We start from the raw sequence: 26,649 nt of genomic DNA, 5'->3' as shown, positions 1-26,649 counted from the left end.
GCACCTGGGGCTACAGGCTGGCAGCGCTGCTCATGTGAATACGCGCGACTAAACAATCCATCTCCGAGAGGCAACGTCTTGCCTCGCGTATGCGGTACGCCAAGACGGCACAACGTCTAAGAGCGCCCGGCGTGGGGCCATCGGCGTGAACCACCGGACTAGGCATTCCTACCGTGCCGCGTGTGCTAGTGGTGGTGCTCGATGGGCGCAAGGCAAGGGGGAGGCTCTGGATCCTCTAACGTACTATGAACTATAGCAGGCGCAGCAGAAATAAGCACCGAAGCCGTCCAATTCTTGCCTCGGCCCATATATTCGACATGGCCCACATTTAGAAAACGCAAAACACAAGTCAGAAAAAGATATGGAGTGCTCTAGGCACTAGCCGCCGCAGCCGCCGCCGCGCCTTGCTCACCGGGCTAGCTGCTGTTGCTGCTCCCTGCTCGCGGCCTAAGCAGGTCCCTAGGCAAGTTCTCTCCTCCATCACCCTCATTCTCTGCAAAGGAACAGAGTGTTCCAAGCACTTGCCGCCTTGCAGTGCCCGCAAAGATGGCCGTCGGCCGGTGGCTATTGCTGCTTGTGGCCTCCCTCAGCACTTGAGCAGGCAAGCAGGTCTTCGGGAAAGTATTCTCCTCCACCGCCTGCCTCCACCATCCTATCCTGAGCTCGTGCCCGCGTTGTCTCCCACGTGCAGCGCAGCTGTCCTCATATGCACCTTGAGAAGCCGAACTCCAAAGTTCAGACTAGCAGTAGACAAGTAGTTGTGTTGAATTGTCACTGTATAACTGTTGTCAGTTGAGATTGTGGCTCAACCTTGTTTGTGATGATTGGATAATTCTTGCCAATTTGAGAGTATAATTATTGTGAATTTGATACTTCAGTGCTGTTGTGATGATTGTTTCGATTTGAGAACTCTGAATGGTTGAATATGCACCAATGGTACTGGAATGCTCATTTGCAACATAGCAAAAGAAAGCTAAATTATATGTACAGAACTAGAGTTTTGGCTTCCAAGATACTTGCAAACTGGCAACAAAAAAACTGATTTTGTCCACCTGCGAGCATAGCATCTAGCACTAGATAACTGATTTGTGGCCAAAGAAACATGAACATCTATATCCACCTAGGAGCATCCGCTATGTTGCATACAGCTGATACTTCAAAATACTAATAGCTCTTCATAACAACATCACCAGAATCTAGACAGACGGTCATTGGTCCCTATAAGTTAAATGAAGAAGTAAGTTCTTTTAAAAATAAAATATTATCTCAACATCTGTAAAATAGCTATATAAGCATATTACCGTCAATATTTGAGTGAAGCTAACTTGTGCTTGTGCTTGTGTACCACCTGAACTTAAAGCTTCAGAAAAAATGGACAGAATGCACCTTGTTCTTGTGCTTGTGCTTGTGCACCACTTGAATTAAAGGGTTGAGGAAACAATGGAGATAATCCCTCTTGTGCTTGTGCTCCACCACTAATGGCCTCTTGTCCATGTACAACATCATTATTACCCGCTTCACCAAACTGAGATGTAGCTTTGTTTTCTCTCTTTTTTCTAGCCTTGTGCTTCTTATCGAGCCAGTTTCTTTTTTGTTTTGAACTTTTTGTTTGGACATCCTTTTTCTTTAGTCTAGCATTAATCAACAAGTCAAACGGTGGACTAGCATTTGTGGAAATTGTACCTTTAGTCTAGCATTAATCAATAAGTCATTCGGTGCACTAGCATTTGTGGAAAACTGTACATGAAACCTAAAAAGTGCTTGTACTTGTATTGATCTTTTTTGCAATTTGCTTACCAAGCATGTCAAGTGTGCTGTCCACTAACATTGTGCACTCAGGAGAGTTTGCTGCTTCATGCGCTAGATTGAGAAATTTGTGGGACATATATTTGAACCGAAGCATAGCATCCATCTTAGGTTTTTCAATTATGTTTCTCCCTTGGTTGTCTTGTATAGTTATGGTTTGTGCTTCCCGTGTCCAACACTTTAACACGTATTGTGGTGGTAGTGACTTGATATTCATCAAATCAAGAACCTTAAGACCATGGCTACACAATATCCCAATTCTATCAAACTGCCTGCAGCTGCATACAACCGTTTCCTTCAAAGGATCACCAACAACTTTACATTCCTCCTCATATGTAAAATCTCCTACTAGCTATTCATTAGTACCATCCAGTGCTTTGGTGCAAGCTGCCAATAATCTTTCATATTCACCTTGAAAAGCTTTAAATATAATAGGTGTGTACAACTTGCCAGCCTACACCAACATAGGTGGTGGCCTCATCATACATATTTTAGGCATTTTTTCCCTGAATCAAATTCTGAATTTAGTTCATTATTCCTTTTCCCTTGCACTACCCTTTCAAAATGTTTAAAGAACCTATTAACACTGGATTTTGGTCGATTCTGGAAGACCCACATGCGGGAAGAAGGGTATTCGGCAAACAAAGCAAGCGGTCGGCTAAATGAATTGCGGTCGGTTACTCCAGAAGGCGGTGACTCCATTCGGGAAAAACAGAAGATGGCAGGCAAGGCCGATTGAAAAGGTGAAAGTTGTAATAGTAAAGGACTCTAAAAGTTTAGGGTAAGGAATCGTGAGTTTCCAAGTTTATTTAAAGGTTCCTTTGTAAAATCATAGTCCTCTAGGACTTGTGTTTTGTCTAGGGTATAAATATTGACCCTCGACCATTGTAATAAGGGTTCACAACCAAATCAATACAACCGGCCCCGTGCCAACTTTTGAGTCCTCTTGTCGTGTCGTCGAGTTCTTCGAGAGGAATCATCGATCCATCGACCTCCGTAAGTTCCGACAACCTTGTTATCATGTTTAGTATCATGCGGTGGATTTAGACGTGATGCAAGTAGTCTTGTTTGTTTCAATGGTCGTGCGGCGGACCTTTGCTTGACAATCAAGAAGTCTTTGCTTATGCTTTGTGTATGAGTAGATACCGTGCGGCAGGCGTTTACTCAATATGCTTAGTGAAAGCAAGATAGTTATCGGCTCTTTTAGATATGGCAAATCTAAATAGATTCATTAAGTTATCCAGTGTTGCATGTTACGGAACATTTCATATATATATATTAGTAAAACACTTCTGCCCAATCTAGATTGATATTGTTCGGCCTTCTCTCTTTTGTGGTTTTATTCGTGTTTCAACGATCATTGCTTTTTTATAATATCTTTGCAACTAGATAGTGTGCTCATAATGGCTGAATTATTTTAATCTAGGTTGTCACATGTCGCGGGTTCATGCATGTTAATCATGTTTAAGCTTTAACAAAATCAGGTGTCGTGCGGCAGATGCAGGTTTTAGATTAGTTTAATCGTTTTTATTTGCACGTTCCTTCTTCATGGACCCCAATTCGGCTGGACTGCCGAGTTTGGTTATGCGTTAACTCATAATTAATTTTACTTGTTCAAATATGTCTTCCCATGCATGTGTATTCGGCGCTCAGATTTCCACGTGCATTCATCTTACGATTAGCCGAAACGGTTTATGAACTCATTGGCAGACAGCTCTCTATAGCTGTATGTCGTTGTAAGTGGCTTCAGGGCCGTATATGTGGAACTGTCTGGTATTACCCGACATGTTCCGGTTTGACATTTAATTGTTTTATCCCTTGTTAGTTTTCAGGTCAAACTGACTGGCACGCTTCCGGATAACGAAACACTCAGGAATCCAATTGAAGCTACGCTTTTCGGCTTGCTGTGTGTGAGGCACAGTGCGTCACATTTTGTGTCAACACACTTTTTGGCACGCCCGGTGGGACAATCTGCTAGTTTAAGATGGCATCTGAGATCAACAATGATCATGTTCTGGATGTAAGCATGGCAGAATTGCCAGATAATTATAAGGATTTAGTGCTACAAGCATGTGAGAAATACCAACGGAAATGCTTGATGTCTTTTTCCAAAAACAAGAGCAATAAAGTATTTCAAAAGCAATCAATGCCAAGGGTTCTTCTTCCGCATCAAACTGATTACACTGAAGAGGAGGATGCTCAGAAGATGGCAGCCCTGGTCTATAAAGCTATGGGAGAAACCATGACAAATCATCACACAGCTTTTCTGAATACCTTTCGGGCAATCATGATCAGTACTTTTGGTCCAATGGTTGATAAATATTTCGAAGAAAATGTTGGACCACTCAGTGGACCGATGCTTTTCAATGTTCCAAAGCATCAAGAGAAGCCTGTTGGAAAAGAAGTAGCGTCGCCTTCAAATATAGGTGGATTGACTCACACTGAAAAGCAATCACATCCCACCTATGGCCAAGTAACATTTGGTACCACGGGAGAAGTGCCACCTTCAGCTTATAGAGTTTCTCCAGCATCAAATAGATTGCAGAAGAATATGTATGGAGATGGGTATCAGGAATTTACTGATTACAGTGCTATCAATGCTGTGCCAAATCCAGGGTATAGAAGTGTTTCAGGATTGCCTTCTGGAGTGCAAGTACAAGGAAATCAGGATCCAGGCATTGATGTTTTGATGCACAGGATGGCTGATATGATGCAAAATTAGTTCGGCTTGAAGCCAAAGAATCAATCCTATTCATACAAGTCTCCTTATCCAGAATGGTACAATAGAGTGGCGTTGCCTCCAAGGGTGAAGCCTCCAACAGATTTGACCAAGTTTTCTGGTCAAGATGATACTAGTACCATAGAGCACGTCAGTCGGTACTTAATGCAGCTTGGAGAGGCTGCTTCAGATGAAGCTTGGAGAATTCAATATTTTCCTTTGTCTCTTACAGGACTAGCTTTCACATGGTTCACGTCTCTACCAGCTCATTCCATTGGTACGTGGGCAGAACTAGAGCAGAAGTTTCATTCATATTTCTATACGGGTACTAATGAGAAGAAGTTGGTTGATCTCATGAGTCTGAGGATGAGAACAAATGAGACACCATTGGAGTATCTTCGCAGATTTAGGGAGACCAAGAATATGTGTTATTCTCTAAATTTACCAGATGATCAATTACCTGGAATAGCTATAGCAGGAATGTTGCCGAATATCAGGGAGAAGTTGTTCGGTTTAGAGTTTGATGATCTTGGCCAGCTTGCACAGCGTTTAGCAGCTATGAGTAATCAAGCCCAAGGATTTAGGAGAGATAATCGCTTTCAGAAGAACAATGCCACTAATGAGGTGTATCAAGGCTTTTTGGATGAAGCGACTGAGTATATTGATGAAGATGAGATAGCTGCAGCTGAGTTAAATTGGGCAAAGGAACCCACCCAAGTTAGTCAACGCTGGTTGAAATAACAAAAGGGAACCTATGATTTTGATGTTACTAAAGCAGACAGACTTTTTGCATTGTTGATAAAGGAAGGACACATCAAGTTGCCAGAAGGACATCCCATGTTACGTCCTGAAGGAGTGAAAGACAAAAAGTATTGTGGCTTTCATAACACTAATTCTCACTCTATCAATGATTGCCGAGTGTTTAGAATACGAATCCAGAAAGCTATCCAAGAGGGACACTTGAGGTTTGATGGCAAGATGAAAATTGATGATCAGCCTTTTCCACAAAATATGATTTCTTTCTCTGTGAATATGGTCTCTGCCAATGATCTCAAAGGTAAAGGCAAGGTGAAAGTGTTGACTTCTAATAGAGCAAAGGAGAGTGGTGCTGTTGACCCAGATCGGCAAGTCACCAGTAAAGAGTTGCAGCAACGAGTTCGGTTTCAGAGTAGCCGAACCGAGAAAGGTCAAACTTCCAAACCCAGAGTTACATCACGTATTTTGCTAAACAAGTGGCAGAGGGAACAAGAGAAGGAATACTGTAAGAAACAATGGTTTATGGAAGAATGCCGGAGGTATGAGGAAGAAGTATACCGAAGGGAGCAAGAATAATACATGACAGAACAGGAGCAGTCTCATTGGGGTTGTTCGTTCTTTAGGCATTGTTGGAATGAAGGTTTGAGGTTGCCTGCAAGAAATAATTGTCCGGAGTGTAGTGCTTAGTACTCCGAGTATAGGCAATCTCGAGTCAACCGCCGTCCCGTCTATGAAAGACTTGGAACGAAGGTTCCTGAAGATGATCGGCGCTTAAAAATAGATGACTTTGAGAATCAGCAAAGGAAAAGAGTTGTAGGTTCAGGTTGGATGCATGATAGAGTGCATGATGAAGAAGCTGACTTCTATAAATATGTATGGCAAAAAGGATAGTGGTGTCCTCCAGGCCTGAGGAAAAGTCAGAAAAGAAGAGTGCAACGGTTGAGGAATAGGGAGTTGGAACTGGAAGTTACCGAAACAAAGTAAATATGGCATCCTAAAAAGAAGCCTGATGGATGTGGTCCTTCGGCTAATGCTTGCATGGCTTTCTTCCTCCCATCAGAGTTTATAGCTCCCGAAAGCCAAGATGTCCAAGAAGAGGTGTACTCTGATTTTGATGAAAGTGAATGTCAGGATTTGATGGCTCAGCTTGTATTAACACAGCAAGCTGTTTTTGACAAACCAATCAAGAATCGTCACTTGAGGCCACTCTATTTAAAAGGATATGTCAATGGCAAGCCTTTGACCAAGATGTTTGTTGATGGAGGGGCTGCTATCAATATCATACCTTATACTACCTTCAGGAAACTTGGGATGACTAATGAAGAATTGTTGAAAACTGACATGGTGCTTAGGGACTTTGCTGGCAATCCTTCTGATACCCGAGGTGCTATCCATGTCGAGTTGACTATTGGGTCGAAAACTCTGATTACCACCTTTTTTGTCATTGATGGCAAGGGGGCATATAGTCTACTCTTGGGCAGAGATTGGATCCATGCTAATTGTTGCATTCCTTCAACTATGCATCAAATTCTCATTCAATGGATTGGAGATGATGTTGAAGTTGTACATGCTGATAATTCGGTGAGTGTTGCTGCCACAGAATCTACCTATTGGGAGTATGAGGGCATCGATTGTTTCTCTCGAAAAGTGTGGGAAGAAGGTCCTGTAAATATTTTCAGCGAAGGCCAACAGCCGATCCAAGCAGTCGGCTCTCATAGCAATTTTTAATGGGAAATCCCGTCGATGGCAACAAAGGAAGGTTGGGACGTGGTTTTATGTCGGCTGATAAATTGGAAGAAATTAATGTTGGTGATGGATCTAAGCCAAGGCCGATGTATATTAGTGCAAAGTTAGACCCAGAATATAAATCAAAGTTGATAGATTTGTTGAAAGATTTTAAAGATTGTTTTGCTTGGGATTACACGGAAATGCCTGGATTGGATCGTTCCATTGTTGAGCATCGATTACCCATTAAACCTGGATTTCGTCCTTATAAACAACCTCCAAGGAAGATATACAAAGAGGAAGTATTGGCCGATGTGAAGAAGGAGGTTGAAAGGTTAATAGAAGCAAACTTCATTCGGCCATGCAAGTATGCAGAGTGGATTTCAAATATAGTACCGGTATACAAGAAAAATGGAAAAATGAGAGTTTGCATAGATTTCAGAAATCTTAATAAGGCTACTCCCATGGATGGTTACCCAATGCCAGTTGCTGATTTGCTGGTAGATGCAGCAGCAGGTTATGAAGTCATTAGTTTTATGGATGGTAATGCTGGCTATAACCAAATTTTTATGGCAATAGAAGATATTTCGAAAACAGCTTTCAGATGTCCTGGTCATATTGGTTTGTTCGAATGGATAGTCATGACATTTGGGTTAAAGAATGCTGGTGCAACTTATCAAAGAGCTATGAATTATATTTTTCACGAGTTGATCGGCAAGATTGTAGAAATCTACATCGATGATGTAGTAGTCAAATCTAGAGATCATGAAAGACATTTAGCCGATTTAAGAAAGACTCTGGAGTGCACAAGAAAGCATGGCTTGAAGATGAATCCAAACAAATGTGCCTTTGGAGTTTCGGCTGGTGAGTTTTTGGGATTTTTAGTTCATAAAGGAGGAATTGAAGTTGGGAAAAAGAGCATGGAAGCAATAGACAAAGTTGTGCCGCCAACTAATCTCACGGAATTACAATCATTGTTAGGCAAAATCAACTTTGTAAGAAGATTCATATCCAATCTATCAGAGAGAGTTTTACCCTTTTCTCCTTTATTAAAGCTCAAGAAGGATCAAAAATTTGTATGGGGTGACATACAACAAAAGGCTTTTGATGAGATCAAGCAATATATGAAGGCACCACCTGTGCTGGTACCTCCACAACTTGACAAGCCTTTTAAGTTGTATGTGGCGGCCGATAGCCTAATGATAGGATCGGCCCTTATGCAAGAGTTTGAAGGAAAAGAAAGAGTCATAGCTTATCTTAGCCGAAAGCTGTTAGACCCGGAAACAAGGTATTCGGCTGCAGAAAAACTTTGCTTATGTGTATATTACTCATGTACCAAATCTCAGCACTATTTATTGAATTCCGAATGCGTGGTGGTTTCTAGTTTTGATGTAATCAAACATATGCTATCAATGCCGATTTTGAATGGAAGAATTGGCAAATGGATTTTAGCGTTGTCGGAATTTAATTTAAGATATGAATCGGCAAAGGTGGTAAAGGGTCAAATTATTGCCGATTTTATTACCCAACATCGGGATCTTTCTGTTGAGGCGATAAGCATTGTGCCTTGGGCCTTGTTCTTCGATGGATCATCTTGTAGCAAAGGTGGTGGTGCTGGTATTCTTTTGATTTCCCCACAAGGAAAAGCTTTTGAGTATGCGGTTCCTATTGAATTTCATGTTACTAACAACCAGGCAGAGTATGAAGCATTGCTTAGAGGGCTTCGGCTTCTTATAGAAGTAAAGGCCGTTGCTATTGAAATCTTTGGGGATTCTGAGTTGGTGATTAATCAACTGAATGATCAGTATGAATGCAAGAACAATGTGTTAAGAGAATATTATGAAGAGTGCAGAGAACTTTTGAAGAATTTTCTAATGGTGACCTTGCATCATATCCCTAGAGAGTACAATGAAGAAGCAAATAAGTTAGCTCAAACTGCTTCTGGATATCGAGAGAGTCGGGAAGTTTTTGCTATGGAGGAAGATGTTTTAAATACTGATCCAGTAGATGGTGATTGGAGATGCGAAGTTACCAATTATCTGAAAAATCCATCTCAAAAGGTTTCCCGAAAACTCAGGTACAAAGCTCTCAAATTTGTGTTTCTTGATGATCAGTTATATTACAAGTCCATCAATGGAGTGTTGCTCAAATGTTTAAGTCAAGAAGAGGCCAAGAAAATGATGTATGAGGTTCACGAAGGATTGTGTGGTGCACATCAGTCGGCTTATCGGATGAAGTGGATAATTAGGAGAACTGGTTATTTTTGGCCAACTATGTTGGAAGATTGTTTTGAATATTACAAAGGGTGTCACAATTGTCAAAAATTCGGCAATATTCAAAAAGTTCCAGCGTCTGCTATGAATCCTATAATCAAGCCTTGGCCGTTCAGAGGATGGGGTATAGATTTAATTGGTCAGATCAATCCTCCTTCTATTAAGGGACACAAGTTTGTACTCTTGGCCACGGATTATTTCACCAAGTGGGTTGAAGCTATCCCGTTGAAGAAGGTAACGTCAGAGAATATGATCAGTTTTGTTAAGGAACATATAATTCACAGATTCGGGATTCCTCAAACTGTAATAACTGATCAAGGAACTCAGTTTACTTCTTCAGAATTCTGTGATTTTGCCAAAGATATGGGGATTAAGTTGTATAATTCTTCTCCTTATTACGCACAAGCTAATGGACAGGCAGAAGCATAAAATAAGATTATGATTAAAATCATTCAGAAGATAATTGATTGCCTCTATGGCCTCAGTCCTGATTCGGCTAACGTTATCTAGCACTTTTTGATCTTCATCTTCAGAACTCTGGATGCTGGATAACTTAGTTTTGATCTGCTGATCTTCTTTGATGGTTGAAGCTATCTTTAGTGAAGCTGCTTCTATGTTCTTCGGCAAGTTAGTTATATGGGCCCTGTGAGACTGAATTTTGGCATTCAGTTCGGCTAGTTGAGCTTCTAGTCTGCTTTTTTCATCCTCTATGGTTTTCAGTTCAGGCTCCAAGGTTGCCAAGGAATTTCTCGTAGTCTGGATATGAGAATGAAGATCTTTAATCTCCAGCTTTTTCAGAGATCTATCCTTCTGCAGAGCGGTCCTCGAAGATATATTTTTGGTTGCCCTTCTCACCATAGCAAAATGGTCATCAAGATGGGCTGCAGATTCTAGGGGGGCCTTGAGAGCAGAGGGGATATCTTGATCAATGAGTTCAAGGAGGTCTTTTATCTGGTCTGCATCCTGAACTAGACTGATGGTATCCTTGTTTAGCAGAATGATCACCTCTTTTAGCCGGGCCTGATTTTCCAGCGATAAGGTTTGATGGGAAGTAATTTCTTCACCTTTCTCAATGATGTAGTCCTCAATAGAGAAGGAGTAACTGGTGGTCAGTTTAGTGATGTTCTTCTAGAGAAAAGAAAAGAAAGAAGGTGTTAGCCGACTGGGTAATTTTGCTAAAATATAGTGTAAAACAAGGAATTACCTGCTGAGCTGGTTGATCATCAGGATGGGTTATACCCTGGCTTGCTGGGGAACTTGGCTGAAGATTCAGAGGGGACAGGTTTGGAGCTTGATCAGGAGAGGTTTCCCTTGCCAGTTCATCTAAGATTTCATCTATTTTCAGTGAAGTAAATGATAATGAGCGTAAGAGAATAGATGTTATTGAAAAGAAAGAAAAAGAGAATTGGTTGAACAATGTTACCTATAGTCTCATCAGGTTTATGAGCCTTTGAACCTTCAGCTTCATGAGTCTCTGAAATTTTGCTATCATGAATTTCTTCATCTTCAGTAGAAACTTCAGGGGTTGGTTCTGCAGGCGCTGAGGTATTGCCCAGTGTGGGAATTTCGACTTGTGGCTGCAATGAAGTGATGAATATAGAGGTAGTCAGGCTTACTGCTAAGTGAGATGGTTGACCTAATAAGAAAACAAAAGATTCATGCCTTAAGGGATAATCTGGCTTTCTTGGTCCTTGGTTTTTTGGGTACGAGAAAACTTTCAGGTGTTTTCCTTTTTCTTTTTCCTCTCGAAGATGCAGCAGCTGAAGTAGCAGGAGTTCTCATGAGTGCCTTTAGAGGTGCTGAATCCAAAGTTGCAGAAGTTTTCATGAATTCCTTTAAGTTTGGAGCATCAAACCCCAGAGCAAGCTTGGGACCAGCCGAATAGTACTGGATTGCTTTGGCTGGGGGAGTAAACTCAAGATCCTGTGCATGACCAGATGTTAAAGTAAGAAGTGGATTCAAGAACAAGAAATGATGGGCATAATGAAATTACCTCACTGTCAGAAGCAAAATCGGGTTGCAAGTTTTTGCATAAAGAATAAACTGATATATTGAAGATATGAGCATGCCATTCTTGCCACCAAGAAACAAAGAAGGGATGAGCAACATCTATTAGCTCAAATGGAGATGGTTCGTATATTGGCAATTCCCATCCTAATTCAAAGACCTTCTTGGCTTCCATTCCTTCTGTTATTACTTCCCTTGACTTTATGATTGTTGAGAAGAGGAATTTTGGAGGCAGTTGGCCGCATCCTAATTGTCTGGCCACCATATTTGGATAATAGAATTCATAGGTGGATTGTACTAATCTCCCATGATGAAATTCGGCTGGCAGAGTGCAAGGTTTGATAAAGGAGTTGAAAATCTCCGTGGATTCTTGGCCTGAACAACCGATTTCATAGCTAAACTTGCAGGGCAAAGTCAGATTTTCATTTTCTCAGTAAGGAAACCAGAGCACATTGCCGAATCCTTTGAAAAATAGCTTGAAGAAATGACCAATGTCTATATCAATGCTTATAGATGATGCTGCTTCCCCATAAGTCTGACAAGCCTTAACCTTTGCTGTGCTGCCTTCAGCATAGTTAACTGAGGGAAAACTTAGGTTGAAGAGGCTCACAGGGGTTATCTGATGCATATATAGCTGGAGCCACATTTGAATTAGCCACCAGGGACCATTCACACAAGAAATTTCTCCACCTTGGCACATCTGAAGGGTGATCTAATGCATCATATGATAAGCAGACCCTAAGAGATATTTGCCTAGTGGGATCTGAGTACCTGCAGCTAAGTCTTCAGCCATTACCATGTGATTCAGGGTTGGTTCATTGGGTTTTCCATAGAAGATGAATCTGCATAGCCACATATTCATGAAGGCTTTCAACTCTTTGTCAGAAACGGCGCCAGATGCATTCATGTAGTTTTGAATATGTTTGACCCATCCACATCCAGAGCTGACGGCCCTTTGATTGCTTTTGCTCTTGTACTTGTAGGAATATACTGGCAATGACACATTCAAGCTAGTCATCATGAATACGTCGGCTAGAGTGATGGTCATAATACCATGACCAAAGATAAAGGCATTGATAGCGTCAGACCAAAAATGAGAAGCTGCTATCAAAAGGGAATCATTCCTAGGTGTCTCTGCTAAAGATAATTCCAGACAATGACTGATGTCCTGACTTTCCCAATGGCTGCTGCTTTTCTCTAGCATTCTCCTGTACCAGTTACGCCATCCGGTGATTGGGGGAAATGGCCAATTCTTGAACGTGTTTGGCCATCGGTTTGGCGAGGTAATCCCAGACTTGAAAGGAATTCTTTGGGTTTCCTTCTCAATAATTTCAGAAGGGTCAGGATTTCCCATTGGGCCGAGGAAATAGGAGTCGGGGTTGGCAGCATAGGGGATCAAAATCTGGCTCTTGTATTCCTTTAGAAGATGATTGAAATCAGAGGGGAGTAAATCAAAAGAGGAGCGGAAGAATAAACTGAAGGTTGCCGAATATAAGTAAAGTTTACCTCTGGGATTTCATCCTGGGTCGCCATTGAAGATTTGAAGGAGGTCCGAAGTTGCGCTGAAAGCTTGAATTTTTGGGCAGCGGCTGCGGTTTTGAACGGTGATGACCTAGGAGGATGAAAGAGCTTGTGGTCAATTTCAGAATAAAACAACTTTTATCCCGAAATTGAGGGGGCATGTGTTAACACTGGATTTTGGTCGATTCTGGAAGACCCACATGCGGGAAGAAGGGTATTCGGCAAACAAAGCAAGTGGTCGGCTAAATGCATTGCGGTCAGTTACTCCAGAAGGCGGTGACTCCATTCGGGAAAAACAGAAGATGGCAGGCAAGGCCGATTGAAAAGGTGAAAGTTGTAATAGTAAAGGACTCTAAAAGTTTAGGGTAAGGAATCGTGAGTTTCCAAGTTTATTTAAAGGTTCCTTTGTAAAATCGTAGTCCTCTAGGACTCGTGTTTTGTCTAGGGTATAAATATTGACCCTCGACCATTGTAATAAGGGTTCACAACCAAATCAATACAACCGGCCCCGTACCAACTTTCGAGTCCTCTTATCGTGTCGTCGAGTTCTTCGAGAGGAATCATCGATCCGTCGACCTCCGTAAGTTCCGACAACCTTGTTATCATGTTTAGTATCATGCGGTGGATTTAGACGTGATGCAAGTAGTCTTGTTTGTTTCAATGGTCGTGCGGCGGACCTTTGCTTGACAATCAAGAAGTCTTTGCTTATGCTTTGTGTATGAGTAGATACCGTGCGGCAGGCGTTTACTCAATATGCTTAGTGAAAGCAAGATAGTTATCGGCTCTTTTAGATATGGCAAATCTAAATAGATTCATTAAGTTATCCAGTGTTGCATGTTATGGAACATTTCATATATATATATTAGTAAAACACTTCTGCCCAATCTAGATTGATATTGTTCAGCCTTCTCTCTCTTGTGGTTTTATTCGTGTTTCAACGATCATTGCTTTTTCATAATATCTTTGCAACTAGATAGTGTGCTCATAATGGCCGAATTATTTTAATCTAGGTTGTCACATGTCGCGGGTTCATGCATGTTAATCATGTTTAAGCTTTAACAAAATCATGTGTCGTGCGGCAGATGCAGGTTTTGGATTAGTTTAATCGTTTTTATTTGCACGTTCCTTCTTCATGGACCCCAATTTGGCTGGACTGCCGAGTTTGGTTATGCGTTAACTCATAATTAATTTTACTTGTTCAAATATGTCTTCCCATGCATGTGTATTCGGCGCTCAGATTTCCACGTGCATTCATCTTACGATTAGCCGAAACGGTTTATGAACTCATTGGCAGACAGCTCTCTATAGCTGTATGTCGTTGTAAGTGGCTTCAGGGCCGTATATGTGGAACTGTCTGGTATTACCCGACATGTTCCGGTTTGACATTTAATTGTTTTATCCCTTGTTAGTTTTCAGGTCAAACTGACTGGCACGCTTCCGGATAACGAAACACCCGGGAATCCAATTGAAGCTACGCTTTTCGGCTTGCTGTGTGTGAGGCACAGTGCGTCACATTTTGTGTCAACAGAACCGAATGATATCAAAATCCGATTTAAAATGGATTTTCAAGTCATTGTTCAGACTCTCACTCAATTGTGTACTTCTCATTCCTAATGTGAAGACATCTTTCATATAACATTCAGCTCATTTTTCTTTCAACTTGTCAATACTATCCAACCAAGTTTGCTTGCTCACCTTTTGCCTCATGAGGTTAAATTTTTGTTCAAATTCTACAATGTCTTCATACTCAAACATGCATGCACTAAAATCTGATAGAATACTTGTTTCCTCATTCTCCTCCTTTTTCTCCTTCTTTTTCTTCTTCCTTTTCTTCTCTTTTTTTTCTCTTGACTCTTCTCCATTCTATTCTCTTCATTCTTCTCTTCATGTAGATGTTTGACTGCATTTTGCATGATGTGAAAGGTGCATAATCCATGCCATGCTTCTGTAAACACTTGAGAAACTGCCTTCCCCATTGCAGCATCTTGATCTGTATAGAATGTTTTAAGTTGTTGTCCATTATGAGATTTTAGAAAGGTCTCAAATAGCCACCTGAAAGATTCAAAGGTTTCATCATACATGAGAGCAGCCCCAAAAACAACAGTTTCTCTAAAGTGATTGAATCCGATGAATACACCAAATGGTCTACTCTCCTTGTTTGTTCCAAACATAGTGTCAAAACTAACGACATCACCAAAATGTGCATAGTCCATGATTATTTTAGCATCAGCCCAGAATATGTTTGTTATCTGTTCTTCACAATCCATTTGCATTGCATATTGGAATGATGGGTTCTCGGCAATTTTGTCATGAAAATACTTGAGCATGCTACGTGCTTGGACATATGCCATCTCTCGTTGGCGCTTGGTCCGCAAATAATTCTTGTGATCACGAAGGGTGTAACTAAGATTGAGTGGACCACCGACTTAACGACTAGCCAGCTCATGTGTAGCTTTTGGTCCAATTCCTGCATCATCTGCTGTTTCAATTTCAAAAGCATGTAAATCTGAAATTTTCCTTTGTGACACCATTAGGTGCAAGGTTGCTGGCAGGTGTAGTGCATGATTGTGTTCCAAAACCACTTCACTCACTTTCAAATTTCCTTTTTTCCCGATCCATTTTAAGATTCATGTGAACTTGACAATCAGTTCTAGTTTCAGCTCGAGGGCACTTTGTTAAATGATCTCTTTTGTCTGGCAACCGATGACCCTCATTTGCACAAACAAATCTACATGATGTAATCTTGCCATCACATGGCCTTTTATTTGTATACCTTTTTCTAACCACAAAGCCCTTCTGCCCACTGTAGCTAAGCCAAAATGCCCAAGCTTCATCAAAATTTGTAAATTCCATGCCAAGGTGAGGCACTAGACCGGGGATGAAGCCCTCTTTGTATAGACAAAGGATGTATAGACAAAGGAGAAGAAGCAAATAGTTTTAGTTGACTGGAAATTTTCTAAAGAAGAAGCAAGAAGTTTTATTACACACCTATGTTCTCCCATGACAGGAGTGTTAGATTTGCTTTGATTTGCATCCATCGCAATAGGATCTCAACTAAATGATTCATCCATGAGAAAAGGAGACCTTCAAGTTCATAGAAACATAATGATGCAATTATGATGAATTCCTTAAGCCATTCATGGCAAATACATTAAAGGGCAGACTATTGACGTGAGACTTACGTGAGTAGAGAAGATCGTTCCCTACGGCAAGCTGTTCCTCTGCGATCGACTCGTTCCCTCATGCTCTTTTCAGTCAATCTCGCCCTGTTTTTGATAGCCTCGCGCTCTTTTCCGCCGGTCTCACGCCCTTTTTTACTTAGCGGCGAGCTCAGCGAACTGGGCTTCCTTGGGCCGAATAAACATACAACTGGACGGACTGGTGTATTGATTGTTTTGATGACCTTGCCGTTGGTTAGCTGATGAATGGACAGATGGAAAATACGTCCCTCAAACATAGATTGCACTATGTTAGAGGATTTTGTTCCGACGGTCTAAGGCAGGCTTCAACAATGCAACCTAAATTGTTTGTTTGCTTCTGGCTATGATAATAGTATCACCTTGCACTAGGATGAAGCTGGACTTACCCCTCACCCCTATCCACCACCACAAGCACCATGTTTAGTGGCGGGGGGTGGAGCCGTCGTGGCCAGCGTGCCCACATGGTCAGGGATCTCGCGCGAGCACACGACCGCGTTGGATCTCGAGCACTTGAGGTGGCTGGGGAGGAGGCAGATCTCGAGCCCACGGCCGGCGAATCTCGAGCGCTCGTAACACCCGGCGGGATCTGGTGGAGACGTGGGGCAGGCATCTTGCGGAGGCATAGGGCCAGCAGGTGGGGAGGATGGTGGCAGGCGGTGGGAAGTGCCGCAGCCGGCATAGCTGGGGTGAAGACGGGCGAGGAAAGAGGGACGAGGTAGGATGGGGAGGGGAGCTCGACGGCCGGGTGCTCATGGCAGGCCAGGCTAATGGGCTAAACAGGCTACCAAACATCTCTACGGTGAACCCGGCGTAGGAGATAGGCACCCAACCAAATAGCTCGTTCACAAGACAAATTGCAGCTAAATGCGGCATTCCAATCCAGCTCATCAGAAAAGAAAAGAAAAGAAAAGAAGACATGAGCTGCAATATCCACAGAAATCAGTTCATTGCCACTATGATTTCCGATTCCGACCACGGACACGTTACTACGGCCTTGTTTAGATTGTAAGTTTTTTCACTCTCTCTCCATCACATCAAATCTTTGGACATATGTATGGAGTATTAAATGTAGATAAAAAATAACTAATTACATAGTTTGATTGTAAATTACGAGACGAATCTTTTGAGCCTAGTTAGGCCATGATTGGACAATAATTGTCAAATACAAACGAAAGTGCTACAGTACCAAATACTGATTCCTAACCTCAATCTAAACGAGGCCTACACTCAGTGCAAGTGCGTGACAGGCGATACCACCAGATTCCATCATGTGCCCATCGTCGCATAGCGATCACTTATTGTTTACTCGACCACACCGTGGACACATGTGATTTATGCGGACGCGACGTGCGTCTTGAACGCCAAGCTGAAGAGCCTGAGGATCGCCAACGTGGCCGCCATGGCCAGCCAGCCACCCAGGAGCACGCGGAGCCCGAAGCGGACGATGTTGGCGCCGCCCAGGTACGCGCCCGCGGCGCCGAACCCGGCCAGGCCCAGGCTGCTGGCCGCACACACCGCCGCGACCCTGGCCGCCCAGGGCCGCCCGACAGCAGCGGCAGCGCCGCGCCCACCGCGAACGCCATCGCCGACGCGGCCGCGGCCTTCGTCGGGCTCGGCAGGCTCTCCACGTGGGCCGCGGCGCCTCCGCCGCCGCCGCCTTCGCTGCTGTCGTCGTCGCTGCCGCCGGCAACGCGGGCGCCGCGCTCCGAGTGCGCCACCTGGATGTCGTACTGTGCGCGTACACGGACACGAACTCGCCGATGGCCATGCTGCAGGCGCCGGCCACGAGCCCCGCCAGGCCCGATACCAGCATCTCACGCGCGCCGTCGTTGACGGCGCCCACGCCGATCATGAGGGACGCCACGGAGACTAGCCCGTCGTTGGCGCCGAAGACGGCGGCGCGGAGCCACTGCGCGCGGGCCAGGTAGTCGACGCGGCCGGCCGGCGATCCTCCATTGGACTACCGCCGCCGCGACCTCGACGTCGGCTTCTCCGTGTTTCGGCTTGGAGGGGAACTTAGGGGCGTCGGAGCTGAGGTTGGGAGCCATGGATGGAATGGAAGCGCGGATCGAGCTGCAAGGGGAGATGAGATGGAAAGAGAAGGAGCAGTTGCAAATGAGATCAGGAGATGGCTACCGGAGCGTGGATGGGGTCGGAAGCGGTATTTATAGCCTGAGCACCACGGTTTCGGGATCAATCGCTTGTGGGAGCCACACGCCTGTTCATAACTGCGACTGAAAAAGAGGTGGGAGGCAGGGCTTTCGATTCGATTTTCATTTTACCGCTGCCCTGATGACTGTTTGGCCAGGTGCATGGGCCTGTTTGATAACGTTGTCCGACGGCCCGGCTGCGCTTTCGAGCTGCAACTCTCAACCTCGGAGTCTGCCTCACATGAGATTTAAAGCAGCTTGGCCAGGCCTCAGTCCTTTCGTTTTTTCACAGGCCGGCTCCCTCGAGCACTCCGTGCGGTCCGTGGTCGATACGGTTACCTCCGTCTCCCTTCCCTCACCTTCCGCACCTCTCCACCGTGCTCTATCGCTGCAGAAATGGCAGCTGCCCTCCGTCGGTCATTGGTGCCCCTTTATCCTCCTCCCTAGCCCTCCACTCACGACCTTTTCTTCCTCCTCCGCAGCCGCGCCGCCCCCCGGCGCACCTTCCTCCTTGGCGTCACGCCCGCGCAGGGGCCGTACCCGCCGGAGCTGGGGCAGCGGCCGCGCTTGTCAGTCACGGAGCTGGGGTAGGAGCCACCTAAGACGAGCTGTTGGCCCGCGGCGTCCTGCTCCGCTCCTCTGCTCGTCCCCTCCTCACAGCGCCGCTCGCCCTTCGTGTTCCCAGCGCCGCTCGCCCCCCAGCGAGACGCGGTAGATCCGCGTGGCCAGGTGCTGCTGCACCCACAGAGCTGCGGCACCCGCGGCACCTGGCGGCGGCATGGGCACCACCACCGCGCGGCGCTTGGCCTCCGGCTCCACGTCCGCGCCCGCGCCGACGCCTTTCGCCTTGACCCGCTTGCCCCCCGCTCCGCGTCCCTTCCCCTTCACCCAGCTGGCGACATCACCATGCTGATGGCCTCCCCGCGCTGGTGCTTGCTCCATGTGGAGCTGCTGCTGCTAGCGCCAGTGGGCAGCCGTAGCATGCCGTTCAGCTGGTGCCGGGCGGTGTTCTTTTCCTGCCTGCCATGTGCTCGATGAAATGCCAATGACAAGAGGAAGGGAAGTTTTAGGGGGTAATGTTACTAAATTGCAGGAGCAAGGTGGTCATATCTCTCTGTCCAGGAAACCAAACACGATCTGGAGTGGGCTCGGCTCCACTGAAACACAGCACCAAACACATGAAGTTGCACCATGGGGACCGGGCTTCAGCTGGCCGCAACCAGGCTAGCCTGCCGGGCTAGGCAGGAACAAGATATCAAACACGCCCTTGGCGTTCAACCGCTTGGCTCCTGGAGCTTCTAACCTAACTCCTACCGAGTAACACTTTACCCAGCGCATGCCAGCGGCGTCAACGTGCCAAAGAGCTCATCATACGTGCATACACCTTCCGCAAATGCTTTCGAAATTGTAATGTTTCTGTGAGCTGTTTTTTTTTTAAATTCTGCGGGGAGTTTGTTTATGTTACCCAAGGAAAAAATGGCACAAAATCGATCAAACCAGTGTGCTAACCTATATCTACAACGTTATTTCCTCTATCTTTGAATAAATCAATTTCTAGAGTGTCGAAAGTCAAAAAATTATGTTTGATCGAAAATATAAGAAAAAGTACAAATATTTGCGACACCAAATAAACATTATGAAAATATAGTGTATGGTGTATCTAATGATACTACTTTTTTTCTCTCCTAATGATACTACTTTGGCATCATAACTCTTGGCGCTCTGGTCTATAAATTCAGTCAAACTTTAAAAGTTTGACTTAAGACAATTCTAAAAATTAATTTTTTTCAGACACAGAAGGAATATTTTGAAAGATCTACATTTGAATCAATCCACTAACTAATGCAATTTCTTGTTTCTGCTTACATTTTTTTTCTAAAATAATGCTGCAGCATAGGACTATAGGAGAAAGCACTACCAATATACTGCTTTATTTATTCCTGAGTAATAAATAAACATCTCTTTTTTCCTTAAAAATTATATGCGATATTTGGTTTGAGAAATTTTCATCTTATTTATTATAGATAGGTGTGCTACATAGTACATCATAAGTCAATCCTTTAAACTTAGTGGGACGACTTCAATAATCCTCGTACTAGACCTAATTACAACAAGTTATCATTTTGGAAAAACTTGTAGCGCCATCCCACTTCATTCGCCTCACAAGTCTGTCACATCAGCAGTCCCATGCCAACGAATGAATTCCGTTAACACGGTTGGCCTTGGCCGGGCGTAACAGATAGTGATGCCAACACACAATTGGCACCTCGCTGCCTGGTCCGCCTAGATCCATAATGCAAGTTGTTAGTACTAGTTACTCTCGCCTCTCACTCAGGAACGATCGTGAAACTTGTGGGAGCTGATCGCACTACGTGCTTTTTCTCGGGAACGATCTGTTCTATCGTAGGGAAGTCATAACAAGCAAACATGATACGAGTAGAAAATTCCGGGATATGGATCGTAAAAGGTGCATGGCGTCGCTTTATTCTGATTGCCGGTTCTTCGAAGGAAGGCACAAGAACAGAAGAGAATGCTGGTAAGATGAGCAGTGATCTCCTGGTTGCATCTCGAACAGCCGGCATGGAAATATGGAATGAATAAGGAACATGCAAAAACCGGGACAGATCACAAGGCATATGGATGTAGGAGAAGCTAAAAGAAGCAGCAACGTTCCAAGAATTCATATTTAAGTTGTTGCTTTTCTGTTCTATAGGGGCATAATAAAAATTATAAGATTGTAAAGATTGCTCGCCCAAAGAAAAGAAAAAAACTTCGAAGGTTCAATTCCAGTCAAACCGGCCAAAATGAGAACGTGAAAAAGGGAAATCTGTAAACCCAGTTCCAAACCCATGGAATGCATGTTGCCCAAAACAAAAACATAAGTTCTCAGATCAGGTCATCTGCAGGGTATCAGAAAACCAGTAAGAAACAGCTTGATATGTCGATCGATGAAAATATAAGACAGGAAACAGAATAAATAGTAAACAGTTTAGTCTAGTTACATGATCGATGATACCACGCTCCTAAGCGCTGTGGCTGTCACAGCTTCACAGACGCTCAGTAACATTGTATCCAGTTGGTTTCCCTTGTATACAGACACTATGAGCAAAGGCACACGGTACTCCTGCTTTGAGTTTAAAAATGAGTAGTTTCCAAACAATAGAATCAATGGCGATCCGTGTGTTCTCTTTCAGAAACAAGCGCCAGTTGTGCATCTTTGTAATCACTATTCCCAAAAACAAGTGCACCAAACTATCCTTAATATTCTAGAAATACAAATGCAACAATTTCAGTGTCTTTTGTAATGTTTCCTATTGTTCCCTTCGCCTGATCCAAAGGCTAACATGCAAATCACCTATCTCGTAATGCTAATTGATTAGCCAATACTATGTACAATACAAATGCACTTTTTATTTGGAGTCAAAGGGAGTAGCAAAGTACACGCCACTAAGTGCCACTTTATCAAATCTGACAGTTCAAATTCATTGTCTCTCCAGTCTCCAGACCTTACAAGCCAAAAGGGAAGCTGGCTAAGCACTCAAACTATGCAAATGCGTCTTGTCCATAGCTGTCTGTTGAGTTTAAGATATTCCTATATAAAATACATAGATTACAAACTTACTGAATTAACATTAGCAGTCGATTTCAACGCTAACATTTTATTTCTCAACCCGATTTCGTTTCTGCTAAAAATATAGAAACGGAAATGGGAGATGAGTTTTTCCGTCCGTTCCCATTCGTTTTCGTCTCTATATATTATGTCTAATAAGAGAAACTAGCCTCCACCGCTGATATTCCCTGGTCCACAACCTTCTCACGCGGTTACGCCTCACGCCGCTACTCCGCGTCTCTATTTCACATTCACAGGGCAACTACTCCGCATTAGACCTGATCATGGGCCACCTTTTACAAAGAACCTGACCCTCCAGCGCGTTCGTGTCATGATTTTCGACCCATGACCAACCCAGCCCAACTCGCTAGTTCATCAGGCTGGGCTCGGGCAGAAGATTTTGGCTCGACTGTTTTTCCAGACCGACCTGAACCAACCCGGCCCAGTGTCTCGGCGTTTGATCAAGTCCACTCCATGTCTCCATCTCGCAGGGGCGTGGTGCCCGCAAATCCGACCAAGCGGTCTGAAATTACCTGTGGGCGTGATGAACACGAGTACTGGTAAGGCCATTGGTGACAATATCGGAACTACGATGGAGGTCGATGCTGATGAAGACGAGTTGGCAGTGGGCCTGTTCTTGAGAGTCAAAGTTCTAGATATTCGTAAACCACTCCTGCGAGGTGTTACTGTGGAGACTAATGAAGACGGAGGTGCACCCTGGTGTATGAATTTCTGCCAAATTTCTGTTACATCTGTGGTTGTCTTGGACATACCGACAAAATTTGTGATGTGGGGGGATGGCGTGTAAAGAAGCCATTTAGCAGTGAGTTGCGGGTGGTGTCATCTCGGCGCAGATTTTTGGAAGACAGTAAAGGACGGGGGAAAGATGGCAGCAGCTCGATCAGGGGGGAGTAAGCAAGGGAGGAGCCTGGGCAGTGGGAACAAGCTTGACTGGAGGGAGTCGAAGAAGACGTCAGGGAGTCCTAATTTGATTGCCCATGTGGAGAAGGGAGAGGAGACAAGTTCTGCTTGTCAGTCTCAACTTGTTTCAACTTGTTTCAGCTTATTCTCTTTCACAGAATACTATTAAATCAGTCGAAATCAACCAAAATCAGATCTAAACTGGATCAGCCGAACACGCTGAATATTAATAAAAGATTCATCTCATAACAACTTGCAGTTACGGGGTGATTGCATTAGTACTTTGAATGCCAAATCTGTTCTTGGTCTGGGAGATCATGTTTCTGAGAAAAAAGGGGGAGCAAGGTGAACAAGACAAGGAAGAAAGATTGGTGGTAGGGGAGAACGTCTTGGTGCAGCAGAATCAGGATTCAGGTGCTACTCATGTTGAGGAGATAGGAGGGACGAACTGCACACAGCTTGATAAAGATTCTGTGGTTGGAGAAGAAGAAATGGATTTGGACCTGGACAAACAAGGAAATGATGTCTCCCTAACAGAAATCAACGTACTATTTCCTACAGGAGACAAGAAGGTTAGGCTGAGTCTAGGAGAGGTAATAGAGATACCATCTGACATAAAGGCGGGATTGCTTTGCCAATCCCGCCAAGAAAAATAAGGCTAATAAGTTGGAACTGCTGGGGATTGGGGAATGACCCGGCAGTTCGTGGACTTCTGAATGTCCAGAAGAGGGAGGCCCCAGATATCCTTTTTCTGCTAGAGACAAAACATGACGGATGGAATGGTTTCATTGGAAGTTGAAGATGCCAAATATGGTGGCAAAAAGTAGCAACGGTACAAGTGGAGGTTTGGCTCTTTTTTGGAGGAGGGATACAGTAAAGAGTATGTCAAAGTATTATATTGATGTGGTGATCAAAGAGGGCGGATGGAAATGGAGATTTACAGGAATATATGGAGAGTCAAGAAATGAAGAGAAGGAAAATACATGGGGACTACTACGACTGTTGAAGAAGGAGAATAACCTACCATGGTTGTGCTGTGGTGATTTTAATGAGATTTTATTCAGTTATGAGAAGGAGGGAGGGCCCCCAAGGGTGGAAAGATGTATGGTGGATTTTCATAAGGCACTAGAAGACTGTGACCTCCATGATTTGGGATTTACGGGAGATCCATTTACTTGGAGAAACAACCACCATGTAGCAGCAAGTTACATAAGGGAAAGATTGGCCCGGGCGGTGGCTAATAGTACTTGGCGTAATAATTCCCCCTTGGTTAAGGTGATAAATGGTGACCCTCGGCATTCCGATCATAGGCCGGTTATCGTAGACGTGGGGGATAGAGATTTTAGGAGGTCTGGAAGTTCGATGAAGGTGTTGAAGAAATTTGAGGCAAGATGGTTAGAGAGGAGGAATGTTCTGAAATAGTTGAGCAGGCATGGAAAGTAGCCATGAAAAAAGGAAAAACGTGTGTGATGGATATACAAGGGGAGGTGCTGGAGGAGTTGTGGGTATGGGATAAGGATGTGTTAGGTGAACTTGAGAGAAGAATAAAGAAGGTGAAGAAAGATTTGGAGAGTTGGAGGCGGCGGTGTATATCACAAGAACAAGTGAACTGGGAACATTCGTTGCGGTATAAGCTTGAACGCTTACAGGATCAACTGAATGTCCACTGGAAGCAGAGAGCTCACACCGCTTGGTAGCTAAAGGGAGACCGGAACACCAAGTTCTTTCATGCTTATGCCTCTAAATGGAAAATGAAGAATACAATTAAAAATTTGAAGGATGAAGGGGACGGAGTGGTGGCGGGGAAAGGTTGAGAAATTTTATTGCTAACCGCTACCAAAATCTTTTTCTATCTAATGTAGGCGGTCAGGCTAAGGAGATATTAAATTGTGTGCAGCCATGCGTCTCACAAGATATGAATGATTATCTCCTCTCTCCCCTTTCACTGGAGAAGATGTGTGGGCTGCACTCGAGAGTATTGGAGACCTAAAGGCACCAGGAGCAGATGGGATGCCATCTATTTTTTATAAGAAATTCTGGCCTATCGTTGGTGACCATATTAAATCTGAGGTGACGAATGTCCTAATGGAGGAGTTATGCCACAAGGATGGAATGATACGGTAATTGTGTTGATTCCCAAGGTTAAAAATCCATAGAAGATTGGTGATTTATGACCAATTAGCTTATGCAATGTGCTATACAAGCTAATCTCCAAGGTGCTAGCAAATAGGCTTAAGAAGATCCTGCCAGATATTATATCACCCACTCAGAGTGCCTTTGTTCCAGGTCTTCTAATTACAGATAATGTTCTCTTGGCGTATGAGTTCACGCACTATCAGAATACTAAGAGAAAGGGAAAGGAAGGCATGGTTGCAATTAAATTAGACATGAGTAAAGCATATGAAAGACTGGAATGGTCCTTTTTGCGAACTATGATGTCTAAAATGGGTTTCTATGAACGGTGGATCAAGCTGATTATGGGATGTGTCTCAACAGTGACTTATCAAATTAAGGCCAATGGAGAATACACAACTAGAATTCATCCGCAACGTGGGCTAAGACAAGGTGATCCTTTGTCACCCTATTTGTTCATCTTATGTGCGGAGGGTCTATCAGCCATGCTACAAAAGGCTGAAGCAGAGGAAAAGATCAAAGGGTTCTGCATTTGTCGTGGTGCACCGAGAGTAAATCACCTTTCTTCGCAGACGATTTCCTGATTTTAATGCAATCTAGATACAGTGATGCTTTTGAATTAAGACGCGTCTTGTCAATATATGAGAGGGTGTCTGGGCAAGTTATTAACAAGGATAAGTCCTCAATACTATTTAGTCCAAATTTAGGAACTCAAGTCAAGGGGCAGATTCGAGGAATCCTGGGAATATCACAGGAAGCTAAAAATGAGAAATACCTAGGTCTCCCGGTGTCAATTGGCAAATCTCGTAAAAAAGCTTTTGAGTACATAAAAGGGAAGTTTTGGGCATGGATTCAAGGTTGGCAAGAGAAACTCCTCTCCAAGGCTAGAAAAGAAATTCTTGTAAAGGCTGTTGCACAGGCCATTCCCACATATGCCATGTCATGTTTTGACTTGACCAAAGGATTGTGTGATGAATTAAGCATTATTATTGGGCGATATTGGTGGAGCCAACAAGACAACATACACAAAATTCACTGGTTAAGTTGGAAGAAACTTACCAGGTCAAAGAAGATAGGAGGATTAGGGTTTAGAGATTTATATTTATTTAACCAAGCAATGTTGGCCAGACAAGCATGGAGGTTATTAACATGTCCGGAAACATTGTGTGGATGAGTCTTGAAAGCTAAATATTTCCCAAACAAGAGTATTCTGCATTGCAGTGTCCAGGCTGGTGTTTCATACTCATGGCGAAGTATTCTACACGGACTGGACCTATTAAGGGATGGTATTATTTGGAGAATTGGAGGAGGGAATTCAGTTAATATATGGTCCAATCATGCCGAAGGGACGCTCACTGCTAACAAAAGTTTCAGATCTCATTGATCCTGCTTCCGGTACATGGGATGAGCAACTAGTGATGGATACATTTTGGCCGGAAGACGCACAAATTATCCTCGCAATTCCGACTGATCCACAAATGGAGGATTGGCCAGCCTGGCACTATGATTTTGTGGCAGAACCGCCCGAAATAGCACACTTACAGAGGCGCTTGTCTTCCACCAGACACTAAGCACCCCGAAAGTAAGCTACAGCGACGGTATCCGTCGGGCACACCCCAAGGGAGAACCCGAAAGATCCATATTTTTTCCAAGGATCCAATATTGAGAACGAGTTACAATACTTGTCCATTTCATACATCTGAAGTTCTTAAAAAGTACATTATTACATTACCAAATGTCAGAGTGCGGAATAATAAACAGCAGAATTAAGATAAACAACTAGCGGCAAAGAACGAGGATCCGTCTGTGCCCACCAGAAGAATCCTCC

At 43.8% G+C, this 26,649-nt stretch overlaps 3 pseudogenes; 1 reads left to right on the top strand and 2 right to left on the bottom strand.

Annotated features, from left to right (window-relative positions):
- Nucleotides 1–1,750: 1,750 nt before the first annotated feature.
- Nucleotides 1,751–15,158, bottom strand: LOC136465941 (protein FAR1-RELATED SEQUENCE 5-like; annotated as a pseudogene).
- Nucleotides 15,159–17,339: 2,181 nt separating this feature from the next.
- On the bottom strand, nt 17,340–18,055 carry LOC136463939 (vacuolar iron transporter homolog 2-like; annotated as a pseudogene).
- Nucleotides 18,056–22,359: 4,304 nt separating this feature from the next.
- On the top strand, nt 22,360–25,430 carry LOC136465940 (uncharacterized; annotated as a pseudogene).
- The last annotated feature ends 1,219 nt before the right edge of the window (nt 25,431–26,649 follow it).

This window comes from Miscanthus floridulus, chromosome 7, assembly GCF_019320115.1.
Source record: "Miscanthus floridulus cultivar M001 chromosome 7, ASM1932011v1, whole genome shotgun sequence".
NCBI classification, from domain to species: Eukaryota; Viridiplantae; Streptophyta; class Magnoliopsida; order Poales; family Poaceae; genus Miscanthus; species Miscanthus floridulus.
This window is presented reverse-complemented; position numbering and strand designations above follow the sequence as displayed.